This window comes from Hordeum vulgare, chromosome 5H (assembly GCF_904849725.1).
Source record: "Hordeum vulgare subsp. vulgare chromosome 5H, MorexV3_pseudomolecules_assembly, whole genome shotgun sequence".
Classification (NCBI taxonomy): domain Eukaryota; kingdom Viridiplantae; phylum Streptophyta; class Magnoliopsida; order Poales; family Poaceae; genus Hordeum; species Hordeum vulgare.
The window spans coordinates 578,756,718-578,770,548 of NC_058522.1; the positions used below are offsets into that span (position 1 = coordinate 578,756,718).

The 13,831-nt window shown below is 45.7% G+C and overlaps 1 pseudogene; it reads right to left on the reverse strand.

Moving 5' to 3' along the window:
- Positions 1 to 7,302: 7,302 nt before the first annotated feature.
- On the reverse strand, positions 7,303 to 8,238 carry LOC123397417 (annotated as a pseudogene).
- Between the last annotated feature and the right edge of the window lie 5,593 nt (positions 8,239 to 13,831).

Sequence of the window (13,831 nt, forward strand, 5' to 3'; positions counted from 1 at the left end):
TCTGATCGTATTAAGCGTTCTTTTGTTGTTCGTTTACAGTGATGATAATTGTCTTCTTGGCCAATCTCAAAAAAGGCTAACCTCTTGTGAATGAGCTAAGGGCCTCCTTTTATATGCAAAGGGGTCACCTACATTGCTCAATGGTAGGTTCATAAGATGTTAGAGTGAACCTACAGCGGTCCTTATCCATTTACCGCTGTCACGTGCATTAAATGCACATCTTGTCCATGTCAGCTAAGTGCTGGTGAAGACATGTGTCTAGGTGTTTCGACACCTGGACGCCCCGATGGCGCATGCGGAATGCGCTGGAACACGGGGGAGTGGTGGTACTATGGCAAGGGCGGTCGCCCTGTGGCGCGTTGCCAGGTAATCCAGGCAAAAGGGTGCTTGTCGGGGTCTTGGTGCTTCATCCCGGCAAGGAAGCTTGCCGGGGGCTTCGGCTGTCTTCCCGGCAAGGGGGGGGGGGCTCGCCGGGGCCTTGTGCTAGGTGTGTTCATCACGTCCGTTGGATGGACGTGGCCTTGGGTGTCTTGCCGGCAAGACAGGCTTGCAGGGGCCTTGGATCTCTCGGGGGCGAGTCTTGTGTGGATTCCACCGTGCCCTGCCGGCAGGGGCTCTTTGTGCCCGTGCACAAGTTTGGGGCACTAGAGACCCTAGTCTTTAGTGCATCGACATAAGAGGAAAGCTTTATTGATGAAGGTGGGGATCTGTGACGTCTTTGTCTGGTCGTAGAACACAAACGAAGAACGCAAAGTTGCAGCTATGGCGAACTTGTAATCTATACAAAACCCAACTCTAAACGGTGCCCTAAGGGCTGTATATATGAGGGAATAGAGAGGCAATTTCGTGACCCTTGGAGGAGGGGTCCGGAAACAGCCCTAAACTCGGTTTCCTCACACATACGGACTCTAAATATAGCCTATATTATGGAATTTCGAAATTACATGGGCCTGGCCCAAAAATAAGGTGGCGCAACATCTGTAATAACCTATGGACGGAATTTATAAAGTGACGTCTTGAATATTTCGTCCAAAGCCTTCATGCTCTCCTTATGGTGGCTTTAAAGTGCGAAAATCACCAGTGGAAGCTCCATTGTTCTCTTCCACGCGTGCATCCAAACCCATGACATGATACACTCTGTCATACATAAGCCTCATTGTCTCTTTTCTCAAAACAGCCACCATACCTACCTATCAAGGCATTTCCATAGCCTTTCCGAGATACATTGCCATGCAACATCCACCATCTCATGACTTGATCTTCATGTCATACATGCTTTTGCTTGATCATAGAGTCACATGCTAGTTGGGCCTTGCCCTCATTACTGCTACATGATGCGCTAGTATCATTGCATATCCTGCTACACTGGCAGAGGCATACATTTGCATACATCATGATAGTCTTCACTTGTCTTTATGTTGATTACTTCTTATAAAGTGTGATGATTTTTCTTTCTATTCATGTAAAACATAGAGTGTTGCCCTTAAGTGAGGAAAAGATCCCAAAGTGGACAATACAAAAGATCCCAAAGAGGACAAATGAGAGATAAAAAGAAAGAGCCAAAGAGGCCACAAAACATAAAAAATAAATAAAACTAAAAATAAAAAGAAATAAAAAGAGAGAAGGGGGCAACACTACTATTCCTTTTTTAAAGATCCACACTCGTACTCCATTACTATATTGGTACTACATAGATATTATCATTCATGCATAACTATGTGGGGACCCTTACACTATAGAACTTGGTTTGCATATTCTAATGAGGAGCCTCCTCAAATGAGCTCTAGGTCTTCATGAGCAAACAAGTTGGATGCACCCCCACTAGTTCCATTAGAGAGCTTACCTTAGCTGATATGTGCATCTGTTACATGGCAATCCCTACTCCTCACATCATATCTATTATTTGGCTTTCTCTCGCCTATGGTTATCCTCATTGATGTGAGCCTTTCACACCTTTTTGTATTCCTTCCCCATCATTATTCCATTTTCCATTCTAAGTGCCAACATATCTTGCTTACCCTCATTCATTGCATGAGTGCTCAAAATCAAAAGGGAGAGGATCATTTTGACTTGTGCCTGACAAGTGGTCTGGGGATGAGTCAAAATAAGATTCCGAAGGAGATTAAGTCCGAGGTTTAGTAGATTGAGTTCTCAATTAACAACCCATCTCCCACTTCTTGCACGCAAACACCATTTGAAGACATTCGAGTCACGGACAACGAGAGCTCTTGCACCTTTGTGTTCTTATTTTGCTAAGTTCAATACTAGATATAGATTCTTGCTTGTTATTGTCTTGACTTGAATTACATATCTCACTTGTTTTACTTTGAAATTCTTATATGTGTGTTAGCATGTCACCACAGAAATTATTGTATTATCATTTATCTACTCGAGGATGAGCAGAAATTAAGCTTGGGGATGTTGATACGTCTCAAACGCATCTATAATTTCTGCTTGTTCCATGATCTTTTGGGTGATATTGTTATATGTTTTGCTATAATTTTATATCATTTTACACATATTTGGACTAACCTACTAACTCAGTGCACCCAGTGCCACTTTCTATCCGCAGATGTCTATTTTGGAGGGCTTTTACCCAATTTTCCGAAATCCAAAAGAATCCAGAAAAAATAAAAATAAAAATCAGCGAAACAGAAGCTTCCGGATCACCGAAGGAGGGCTAGAGGGGGGCCAGGGGTCTCCCAGGCGGCCTGCTGGCGCGGCTAGGCCCTAGGCCACGCCAGGAGATCACCTGGGTTGGACCCACCTCCTCCGGTGCCCTTCTTTGGCCTATATTTGGAGTCCCGAGAGGAAACCCTCGCAGACTTTCTAGAATCATGAATTTCTCCATCGTTCCGCCGCCGCCGCGCTTCCGAAATCGGGACCGTCACGAGACCTCTTCCCCGGCACCCCGCTGGAGGGAGGATTGACCTCCGAAAGCTTCTCCACCGCCATGGACGCTCCCCGGACGTGACGTGAGTAGTCCTCCTTGGACCATGAGTCCATGACTAGTTGCGATGTGATGTCTTTTCTCCAATCTTGTGCTTTAACGGTTACTCCTTGTGAGCTGCCCTACATGATCAAGGCATCTATATAATTCTCTTGCTATTGGTATGCTCGGTTTGTTGGGATCCGATGGATAATGAGATTATGTTCAGATTGTTATGAGTTATATATTTGATTATCCTTTTATATTATGTTCCTTATTAATTCATGCATGTTCTCCGTTGCTTTTTATTGCTTTGGCCAAGTAGTAAATCGTAACTCCAAGAGGGAGCATTATGCATGATTGTGGGTTCAGGCCCCTCGATGTCTAGCTTGAGTGACAGAAACATGAGACTAGGGGATGTGCTTGTTGCCACCAGGGAGAAAACAACGGTGCTTGTGACCACGGTTGCAAGGATTGTTTATCTTACGCATAATTCGTTAATTTAGTTGTCTGTTGCTTTGAGTTTACACTTTGGGTGGGGCTCGCAACTTAATACCGGAGAGATGTTCTGGATAGATATCTCAAGGTGGATGATTCGTAAGTAGATGCTAATGAATAAACGGTCTACTTGTATTGGCGTACTGCCCATTACTATTGAACCTCTAACTATCAAGGAGCATAATTAGCATTGCGGTGCGATCTTAATTCTGTCAATTGCCGAACTGTGATTTGTTTACCCTAGCATAGTTGTTTATCGTCTTTTGGGAGAGAGACATCACTAGTGAACATCATGTGACTCCGGTCCATATCAACATAATTATTTACACCTCCATCATTTACCACTTTCATTTACTTTTCCATTGCAATCACTATTATCTTTCCGCTTGTGTTTCGATCCTTTGCAAACTACAAGGCCGGAGAGATTGACAACCTCTGTGTACTCGTTGGGAGCAAAGTTATTTGTTGTGTGTGCAGATCCACGTCTTCTGCTAGCGTCAGGGTGGAAGACACCTACTTGTTGATCCTAAGAGTCCTCCTGGTTCGATAAACCTTACAGTCTCTGTGTGATGGAAATTTGCTGTTGACTACATCTCGACCTTTTACTTGGGGTATCCAACAAGGAACGAGAAGTATATCCATCAACTCGTCATCAACATGTGGTAGCAGAAATCTGACAACTCATGATAGGTAGAGTTTTTATTCCTTAGAAGATTAAGCATGAGTAGAATAGGGTAGCAGATCGGCTGGCTTATTAGAGTCGTATAAAGAGTACTACTGTTGTATCGCTTGAGAGAGGACCACGATGCATGGAGAAAATTTTGACTCTCAGTTGTAACCCTATGAATACCCTTCACGAGCGCAAAAAAAAAAGAAGATGTGATACACATGTATTAGCACAACAAATTATTTTTGCTTGAGGGAAAAAACAGTATAACGACTTGTGCACATACAACAACATGGGCTTGCTAGCTGTACATTCATCGACCATCCAAATAGTTCTAGATTTTCCAGTCAAACAAAAAGAAATTTATTGATAAGCAAAAACAATTATTTCTTCTATTTTTTATTTCTCCACATATTAGCTTTTACTGAAGGCAAACTTTATAATATTTGACCAAATGTATAGAAAACAATATAAACATTTCTATAACACCATATATCTGAATAACACTGACCCCTCATCATTGACCGACCCTTGACCACATGTCACTGATGAGAGTTAACAATAACCGACGATTCTTGAGACTTTAGTGATAACAATCTTTTGCATTCGGCTTGATGGTTATCACAGATTGGTCTAAAGCTGGCAGGTCGGTGATAGCTTAAGGCCTGATTATACATGTTTTATTTGTAGCATCGATGATTATAAAACTGAAAAATATACGTCCTCGTAATTTTCCCACGTGATTTCCTACATAATTTTAACGAACTAGCATATGATATTGCATGGGTGATATATGAGACAAGTAATACCCTACTCTGTATTGTATTTGTTTTATTTTCACATTAATACCACACTTTTTTTACTATGAGTTTGGCTGTCAAGTATAGCAAATGAACATGTTCAATGTTTTGTGGGAATATGATTTGGACAAACATCATTGTTGTTTTGACCTTTTAGTGTAGTGCATAAAACTCTATTTCTGTAAGAGTGTTTTGTGCAGTACAACTAAAATGTCAGCTGCGGTATTACTGTTTTTTAGGTGCACTACCCAGAAAGTTTCTACCAAACCGCACAATGACTGTATCTTGATTTAGGCCTTCTTGGCAATTTTTTAAGCAATTGTAGGTTTACCACTAGCTCTAGTTTATGTACTTTTAGCCAGTTCCTATTTGGGAAGGCTGGTTCAGTGGGTACTCAGAATGTGGCAATCACAAAGAGAACCTTGCGTCATGGCTCGAAGTTGGCAATACACAAGTCCCTTTTATGTGGTGGACATTTAATTTGTGCAGTGAGTAGGCGAGTCAGTTTCGTCTATGTACTCTTTCCTGCGTGTGAAATGCTCACCACACAGAGGAGAGTGATGCCAGAAACAAATCCACTTTCCCTGTTCTCATCTGCTATGGTTGCAAAGGCAGGGTGCTAAGGAGGAAACTAGAGCAGAGGCCCTTTTGCTCTCCGGAGATGATCTGCCAGGAAAACTTCCCTCTGGGAGGGGGAAACCGAAGCCATCGTCATCACCAACACTTCCTCCTTCGTGGGAGGACCAATCTTCATCAATATCTTCACCAAGACCATCTCATCTCAATCCCTAGTTCATCTCTTGTATTAAATATTTGTCTCAAAACCTGAGATTGGTACGTATGGGTTATTAATAGTGTTGATCACATTTTGTAGTTGATGATTGTTGGTTTACTTGGTGAAAGATATTATGTTCATATGCTTGGTCAATATCATTACACCTCTGATCTTGAATATGTTGAGGAGGTGTGATTAGTTACTATTGTTCCCGAGGACATAGGAGAGGTCTTGTTATAAGTAATCATGTGAAGTTGGTATTTGTTTGATATTTTAAATATGTGTATGTTGTTGCTTCACTTAGTGGTGTCACGTGAACGTCGACTACACGATACTTCAACATGTTATGGGCCTAAGTGAAGGCATTATGAAGTAAAAAGTAGATGATGGGTTGTTTTAAGCGCGCAAAATTTGCACCTAGAATTTGTTTTTGTTATTTTAAGCGTGCAAAATTTGCACCTAGAATTTGTTATTTTAACTACCACTTTTTCCGAGGTCATATTTGGGTTCACTCCAATAGATTATTTCACATTAAAAGTGTTGAAACTCTGCACGATCGAATCATCCAAATTATTTAAAGTACAATAGTTAGATTTTGACATAATAAATGGCTTAAATTTGGTGGGACGATCATATCTTTGTAAGTGTGTAATCCTATTTTCTAAACCTCCTTTGATGAAGTTGGTGCATTATACAAACTAGAAGATTCCCCGAGGGTTCGTGCCCGAATTAGTTGAGGAACAATTAGTTGATGTACGTCTTCTCTTAGGTATATAGGATATGGAAAAGCAACTCACAAAGTTGATCGATAGAGTTTATTTAAGTCGGGTAGGTCTTCACCTCCTGATGCTCGCATTTTTTCTGAATTTATTTCACGATTTTCGACGTTACTAGATCTGATCGGAGGCCGCCGAGCAATCCACTAGGCCCTTCATACCGCCATAGATATGAAGCCGGATGACGCGCCGCCGCCGCATAGCCCGTCGCCGCCATCCGAACCAGACCAACCGCCGCACGCCGCTGGCTGTGTCCGGCAAGACCCACGTGCCTGCAGCCGCCGTCGCCCGCATGTAGGGGCCCCGCACCACCCCTCGGATGGGGGAGAGAGGGATGCCTCCGCCACCGCCATCACCCCCCGAGCGTTTGCCCAGCGGCGTCCCCCGACGGCAACGGAGGGAGGAGACGATGGGCGTACAGGAGTTAATTCTTTGTTCATCATCACAATACAATTACCACGACACCTTGTGTACCATGACAATGAGATACATAAAAGCTAGACTAGTATATCATCTCTTGGACCATGTCTTGGATGGATGCATGATCTAATCGATTGCATGCGGGCTGATCCATCCATGCATTATTAACTAGTCAAGACTTCAAAAGCTCAAGAACCGAGAAATCGACTATATAACAAAAGACTAATCAATTAATCTGCTGCGCATGCATGAATTGCTGCCTGTTTCATCACAGTACAATTAACAACATCTTGCTTGTTCAAGACATACATCAAAGCTAGACTATACCATTGAGCTACACTAGCTTCCATTCTAATTATATCCTGCATCATCTCTTGGCTGCAGATTTCGCAGTCTTGGATGGTAGTTTTGTCCCTCACGTACGTGGTGTGCAAGTATCAACTCTGGCAGGAGACGATCGGAGTAGAGCATGCCACAGCCGTGTCGTCGCAGAGGCCGAGCAGCTCATCCAACATGCACAGGAAGGTGTGGTCTTCATCCTCTGCAGCGCCTTCTTGGAGTTGGAGGTCGTCGGACAAGACATGATCATCCGTCACCTCGGACGACATGAACCCGCCTGGATCCACGCTGCCGTCGTCCACTAGTCCGGACGGCAACGTCTCGCCTTCGTCGGACATGAACCAGCGCTGGGTCTCCTGGACCTGGAGACCCCCGTGTTGCTGGATGATGGGTTGTTGGCGGCGTGGGGTCTGGGGATGTGGAGCCTCGGGATGTTGGACGTCGTCCGCCTTCCTTTTCCTGGAACCAGGGGCACTGATTACCTCCTCGTATGTCGTCTCACTCCTGTGACGAGACACGCAGACCTTGCAGAGCACCACGCCGTCTTGCTTCTTGTCGTCGCCGTCGAGGTCGTACTCGGTCATGCACCAGCCGATCCTCAGTTTCTCGTTCCCTCCCGGCAACTTCTGAACGTAGCTGAGGTTTCGTCTATTGCCTACGCGGTTGCCATGCTTGTCTAGCACGGGGATCCCGCCCTTCTCCGAGTGCCAGTAGTAACCCTCGCCGGCGGCAGGGACGGCGCGCTGCCGCTTCCCGTTGCTGCGGCCGTCTTTGGTCTTGTGGTAGTGCGCCGGGGTGAAGAAGTACCACTCGCCGCCTTTCCCGTTGCTCCTGTCCGTGCCCCGCGCGTGTGGATACATCTCGACGAGGTCGCCGGGGGCGGCGGAGCAGACGTCGGCCTCGTGGATCATGTCGTCGGTGAAGATGCCGTCCGCTCCAGAGTCGATCCGTGGGCGGAGGTACTTGGTGATCAGCAAGTCTCCTGCCGGGTTGAAGATGTAGCCGGCGGGAAGATGGAGCTTGCCGTCGGCCATCGCAATTCGCAGATCACCAAGGTACGAGAGATGGATGGATCGTGCGCGTGTGTAACCCTGGCCTGGCTAGCTCCTTGCCTTGCCTGCGTACCTAGCTAGCTTATATGGATGGTACGACATACATGCACCTATGATACATGCATCTTATATATATGGATTCGGCTGGCTTCCATGCTTATTCGGATTCAAAGAAAGATGCGTGATCCAAGTTTCCAACCGTACCAATCCGTTTGTAAAATGGACCGTACCGGCTCTCCATTGGATGCAATGCATGCTTGCGTGCATGCGTGGGTCTACTTTTTTTTCTCTGGAATATATACAAGTATGCGTACTATATTATTATACAAGGGTTTTGGTCTTTTTGTATCATAAAGCAACCAACCAGAACATCCGACAATAGATGCTGGGACGGAAACATCAAAGTCACGCTTAAAAGAAAATGGAAAAGAAAATACAAAAGAAACAAATGCCGACACCGGCGGATTGATAAAAAACACAAAAGACTCGCGACCGCTGCACCCACCAAGGGTATTCCACCAAGCTCCAGGACTCCGAAGCGTCGGTACCCATCAACACCTCCAAGACGGAATACAACGATGACGACACTGCTGCCAAGGATTTCCTCCGGTACGCGACGAGGCGCGAGGAAGGGTAGCCCCGACGCCCTCCAGGAAGGTTCGGGTCGCCGGACCGCAGTCAGCCGGGCTGCACCACCGCCGCCCCTGCCCCGGGAAGGGGGAACGCGCGCGCGGGGAATGGAGGGCCAGCCGCCGCCGGCACCACCCGGGCCAGCGCAGGGGGCGCCCGCCAGCGGCGGCTGGGGAGGAGATGATGGAGGAAAACGCCCGCGGGGGTGGAGCTCGAGTGCCGCCCCGGCCACCTCCCGAGGAGGCGGCACGAGGGCGGATCTGGGAGGAGGGGGAGGGACTGGGTGGGGGAGGGGGAGGGCCGGGTGCTGACTGGCGACCGGGGGCGGCGGGAGGGCTGGCGGCCACAGTAGGGGAGGGCGGAAAGCCTAGGTCGCCCCTGTCGCGGGAGCTCTCTGCGTTGAATTTTGTATTTGAAAAGCCCGTGCCTCTCTCCCCCTCCCGTCATGCCCTCCGTCAAAATCTATTTGAACCGAGAGACACTAAAACCAACAACTCGACACGATGATGTAACCGCAATTTCAACAAAGCAAACTACTGAAATGACTATGCAAAGGCTCAGATTGGTTCGGATATGATGATCTAACCCTTATTCTGATGGTTTTTTCGTGGACTAAAGGTATGAAGAGCAGATGTGATCGAACTATGAAAAACTGGTAAAATCTCACCGAGCAACCTGGAAATCTGATACCACTTGATAGAGGCGAAGTTGTCCCTATCTTTCGATGAGATCGTGGGTATCGTTTTGGTCGAGTCAACTTTGACGATTTGACTACGAACGATTGAGACGTCACACCTTAGCAATCGCTAAACCAACTCGATAGGTTATTGACCATGCCGGAGCATGATCAACGTGACGACGAAGGTCTGTTTCCTGCACGCAAACGAAGAACAAGCAAGAAACTAAGATGCAATCAAGATATTGCGAATATAAGATGTCAGCGATGCTAGGTCGACACCTATGGGGATCAACGTGATACCCTTGTGATCGTTGGACGGGAAAAAATAACGTCAAGAGCAGACCAAACGATCAACACCCGACAAGTCTTTTTACCCAGGTTTGGGCCGCTTACGCGTAAAACTCTACGTCCTCCTCGTCTGATCGTATTAAGCGTTCTTTTGTTGTTCGTTTACAGTGATGATAATTGTCTTCTTGGCCAATCTCAAAAAAGGCTAACCTCTTTTGAATGAGCTAAGGGCCTCCTTTTATAGGTAAAGGGGTCACCTACATTGCTCAATGGTAGGTTAACGAGATGTTACAGTGAACCTACAGCGGTCCTTATCCATTTACCGCTGTCACGTGCATTAAATGCACATCTTGTCCATGTCAGCTAAGTGCTGGTGAAGACATGTGTCTAGGTGTTTCGACACCTGGACGCCCCGCTAGCGCATGCGGAATGCGCTGGAACACGGGGGAGTGGTGGTACTATGGCAAGGGCGGTCGCCCTGTGGCGCGTTGCCAGGTAATCCAGGCAAAAGGGTGCTTGCCGGGGCCTTGGTGCTTCATCCCGGCAAGGAAGCTTGCCGGGGGCTTCGGCTGTCTTCCCGGCAAGGGGGGGGGGGCTCGCCGGGGCCTTGTGCTAGGTGTGTTCATCACGTCCGTTGGACGGACGTGGCCTTGGGTGTCTTGCCGGCAAGACAGGCTTGCAGGGGCCTTGGATCTCTCGGGGGCGAGTCTTGTGTGGATTCCGACGTGCCCTGCCGGCAGGGGCTCTTTGTGCCCGTGCACAAGTTTGGGGCACTAGAGACCCTAGTCTTTAGTGCATCGACATAAGAGGAAAGCTTTATTGATGAAGGTGGGGTTCTGTGACGTCTTTGTCTGGTCGTAGAACACAAACGAAGAACGCAAAGTTGCAGCTATGGCGAACTTGTAATCTATACAAAACCCAACTCTAAACGGTGCCCTAAGGGGTGTATATATGAGGGAATAGAGAGGCAATTTCGTGACCCTTGGAGGAGGGGTCCGGAAACAGCCCTAAACTCGGTTTCCTCACACATACGGACTCTAAATATAGCCTATATTATGGAATTTCGAAATTACATGGGCCTGGCCCAAAAATAAGGTGGCGCAACATCTGTAATAACCTATGGACGGAATTTATAAAGTGACGTCTTGAATATTTCGTCTAAAGCCTTCATGCTCTCCTTATGGTGGCTTTAAAGTGCGAAAATCACCAGTGGAAGCTCCATTGTTCTCTTCCACGCGTGCATCCAAACCCATGACATGATACACTCTGTCATACATAAGCCTCATTGTATCTTTTCTCAAAACAGCCACCATACCTACCTATCAAGGCATTTCCATAGCCTTTCCGAGATACATTGCCATGCAACATCCACCATCTCATGACTTGATCTTCATGTCATACATGCTTTTGCTTGATCATAGAGTCGCATGCTAGTTGGGCCTTGCCCTCATTACTGCTACATGATGCGCTAGTATCATTGCATATCCAGCTACACTGGCAGAGGCATACATTTGCATACATCATGATAGTCTTCACTTGTCTTTATGTTGAGTACTTCTTATAAAGTGTGATGATTTTTCTTTCTATTCATGTAAAACATAGAGTGTTGCCCTTAAGTGAGGAAAAGATCCCAAAGTGGACAATACAAAAGATCCCAAAGAGGACAAATGAGAGATAAAAAGAAAGAGCCAAAGAGGCCACAAAAAATAAAAAAAATAAAAAAGAAAAATAAACAGAAATAAAAAGAGAGAAGGGGGCAACACTACTATTCCTTTTTTAAAGATCCACACTCGTACTCCATTACTATATTGGTACTACATAGATATTATCATCCATGCATAACTATGTGGGGACCCTTACACTATAGAACTTGGTTTGCATATTCTAATGATGAGCCTCCTCAAATGAGCTCTAGGTCTTCATGAGCAAACAAGTTGGATGCACCCCCACTAGTTCCATTAGAGAGCTTACCTTAGCTGATATGTGCATCTGTTACATGGCAATCCCTACTCCTCACATCATATCTATTATTTGGCTTTCTCTCGCCTATGGTTATCCTCATTGATGTGAGCCTTTCACACCTTTTTGTATTCCTTCCCCATCATTATTCCATTTGCCATTCTAAGTGCCAACATATCTTGCTTACGCTCATTCATTGCATGAGTGCTCAAAATCAAAAGGGAGAGGATCATTTTGACTTGTGCCTGACAAGTGGTCTGGGGATGAGTCAAAATAAGATTCCGAAGGAGACTAAGTCCGAGGTTTAGTAGATTGAGTTCTCAATTAACAACCCATCTTCCACTTCTTGCACGCAAACACCATTTGAAGACATTCGAGTCACGGACAACGAGAGCTCTTGCACCTTTATGTTCTTATTTTGCTAAGTTCAATACTAGATATAGATTCTTGCTTGTTATTGTCTTGACTTGAATTGCATATCTCACTTGTTTTACTTTGAAGTTCTTATATGTGTGTTAGCATGTCACCACAGAAATTATTGTATTATCATTTATCTACTCGAGGATGAGCAGAAATTAAGCTTGGGGATGTTGATACGTCTCAAACGCATCTATAATTTCTGCTTGTTCCATGATCTTTTGGGTGATATTGTTATATGTTTTGCTATAATTTTATATCATTTTACACATATTTGGACTAACCTACTAACTCAGTGCACCCAGTGCCACTTTCTATCCGCTGATGTCTATTTTGGAGGGCTTTTACCCAATTTTCCGAAATCCAAAAGAATCCAGAAAAAATAAAAATAAAAATCAGCGAAACAGAAGCTTCCGGATCACCGAAGGAGGGCTAGAGGGGGGCCAAGGGTCTCCCAGGCGGCCTGCTGGCGCGGCTAGGCCCTAGGCCACGCCAGGAGATCACCTGGGTTGGACCCACCTCCTCCGGTGCCCTTCTTTGGCCTATATTTGGAGTCCCGAGAGGAAACCCTCGCAGACTTTCTAGAATAATGAATTTCTCCATCGTTCCGCCACCGCCGCGCTTCCGAAATCGGGACCGTCACGAGACGTCTTCCCCGGCACCCCGCTGGAGGGAGGATTGACCTCCGAAAGCTTCTCCACCGCCATGGACGCTCCCCGGACGTGACGTGAGTAGTCCTCCTTGGACCATGAGTCCATGACTAGTTGCGATGTGATGTCTTCTCTCCAATCTTGTGCTTTAACGGTTACTCCTTGTGAGCTGCCCTACATGATCAAGGCATCTATATAATTCTCTTGCTATTGCTATGCTCGGTTTGTTGGGATCCGATGGATAATGAGATTATGTTCAGATTGTTATGAGTTATATATTTGATTATCCTTTTATATTATGTTCCTTATTAATTCATGCATGTTCTCCGTTGCTTTTTATTGCTTTGGCCAAGTAGTAAATCGTAACTCCAAGAGGGAGCGTTATGCATGATTGTGGGTTCACGCCCCTCGATGTCTAGCTTGAGTGACAGAAACATGAGACTAGGGGATGTGCTTGTTGCCACCAGGGAGAAAACAACGGTGCTTTTGACCACGGTTGCAAGGATTGTTTATCTTACGCATAATTCGTTAATGCAGTTGTCTGTTGCTTTGAGTTTACACTTTGGGTGGGGCTCGCAACTTAATACCGGAGAGATGTTCTGGATAGATATCTCAAGGTGGATGATTCGTAAGTAGATGCTGATGAATAAACGGTCTACTTGTATTGGCGTACTGCCCATTACTATTGAACCTCTAACTGTCAAGGAGCATAATTAGCATTGCGGTGCGATCTTAATTTTGTCAATTGCCGAACTGTGATTTGTTTACCCTAGCATAGTTGTTTATCGTCTTTTGGGAGAGAGACATCACTAGTGAACATCATGTGACTCCGGTCCATATCAACATAATTATTTACACCTCCATCATTTCCCGCTTTCATTTACTTTTCCATTGCAATCACTATTATCTTTCCGCTTGTGTTTCGATCCTTTGCAAACTACAAGGCCGGAGA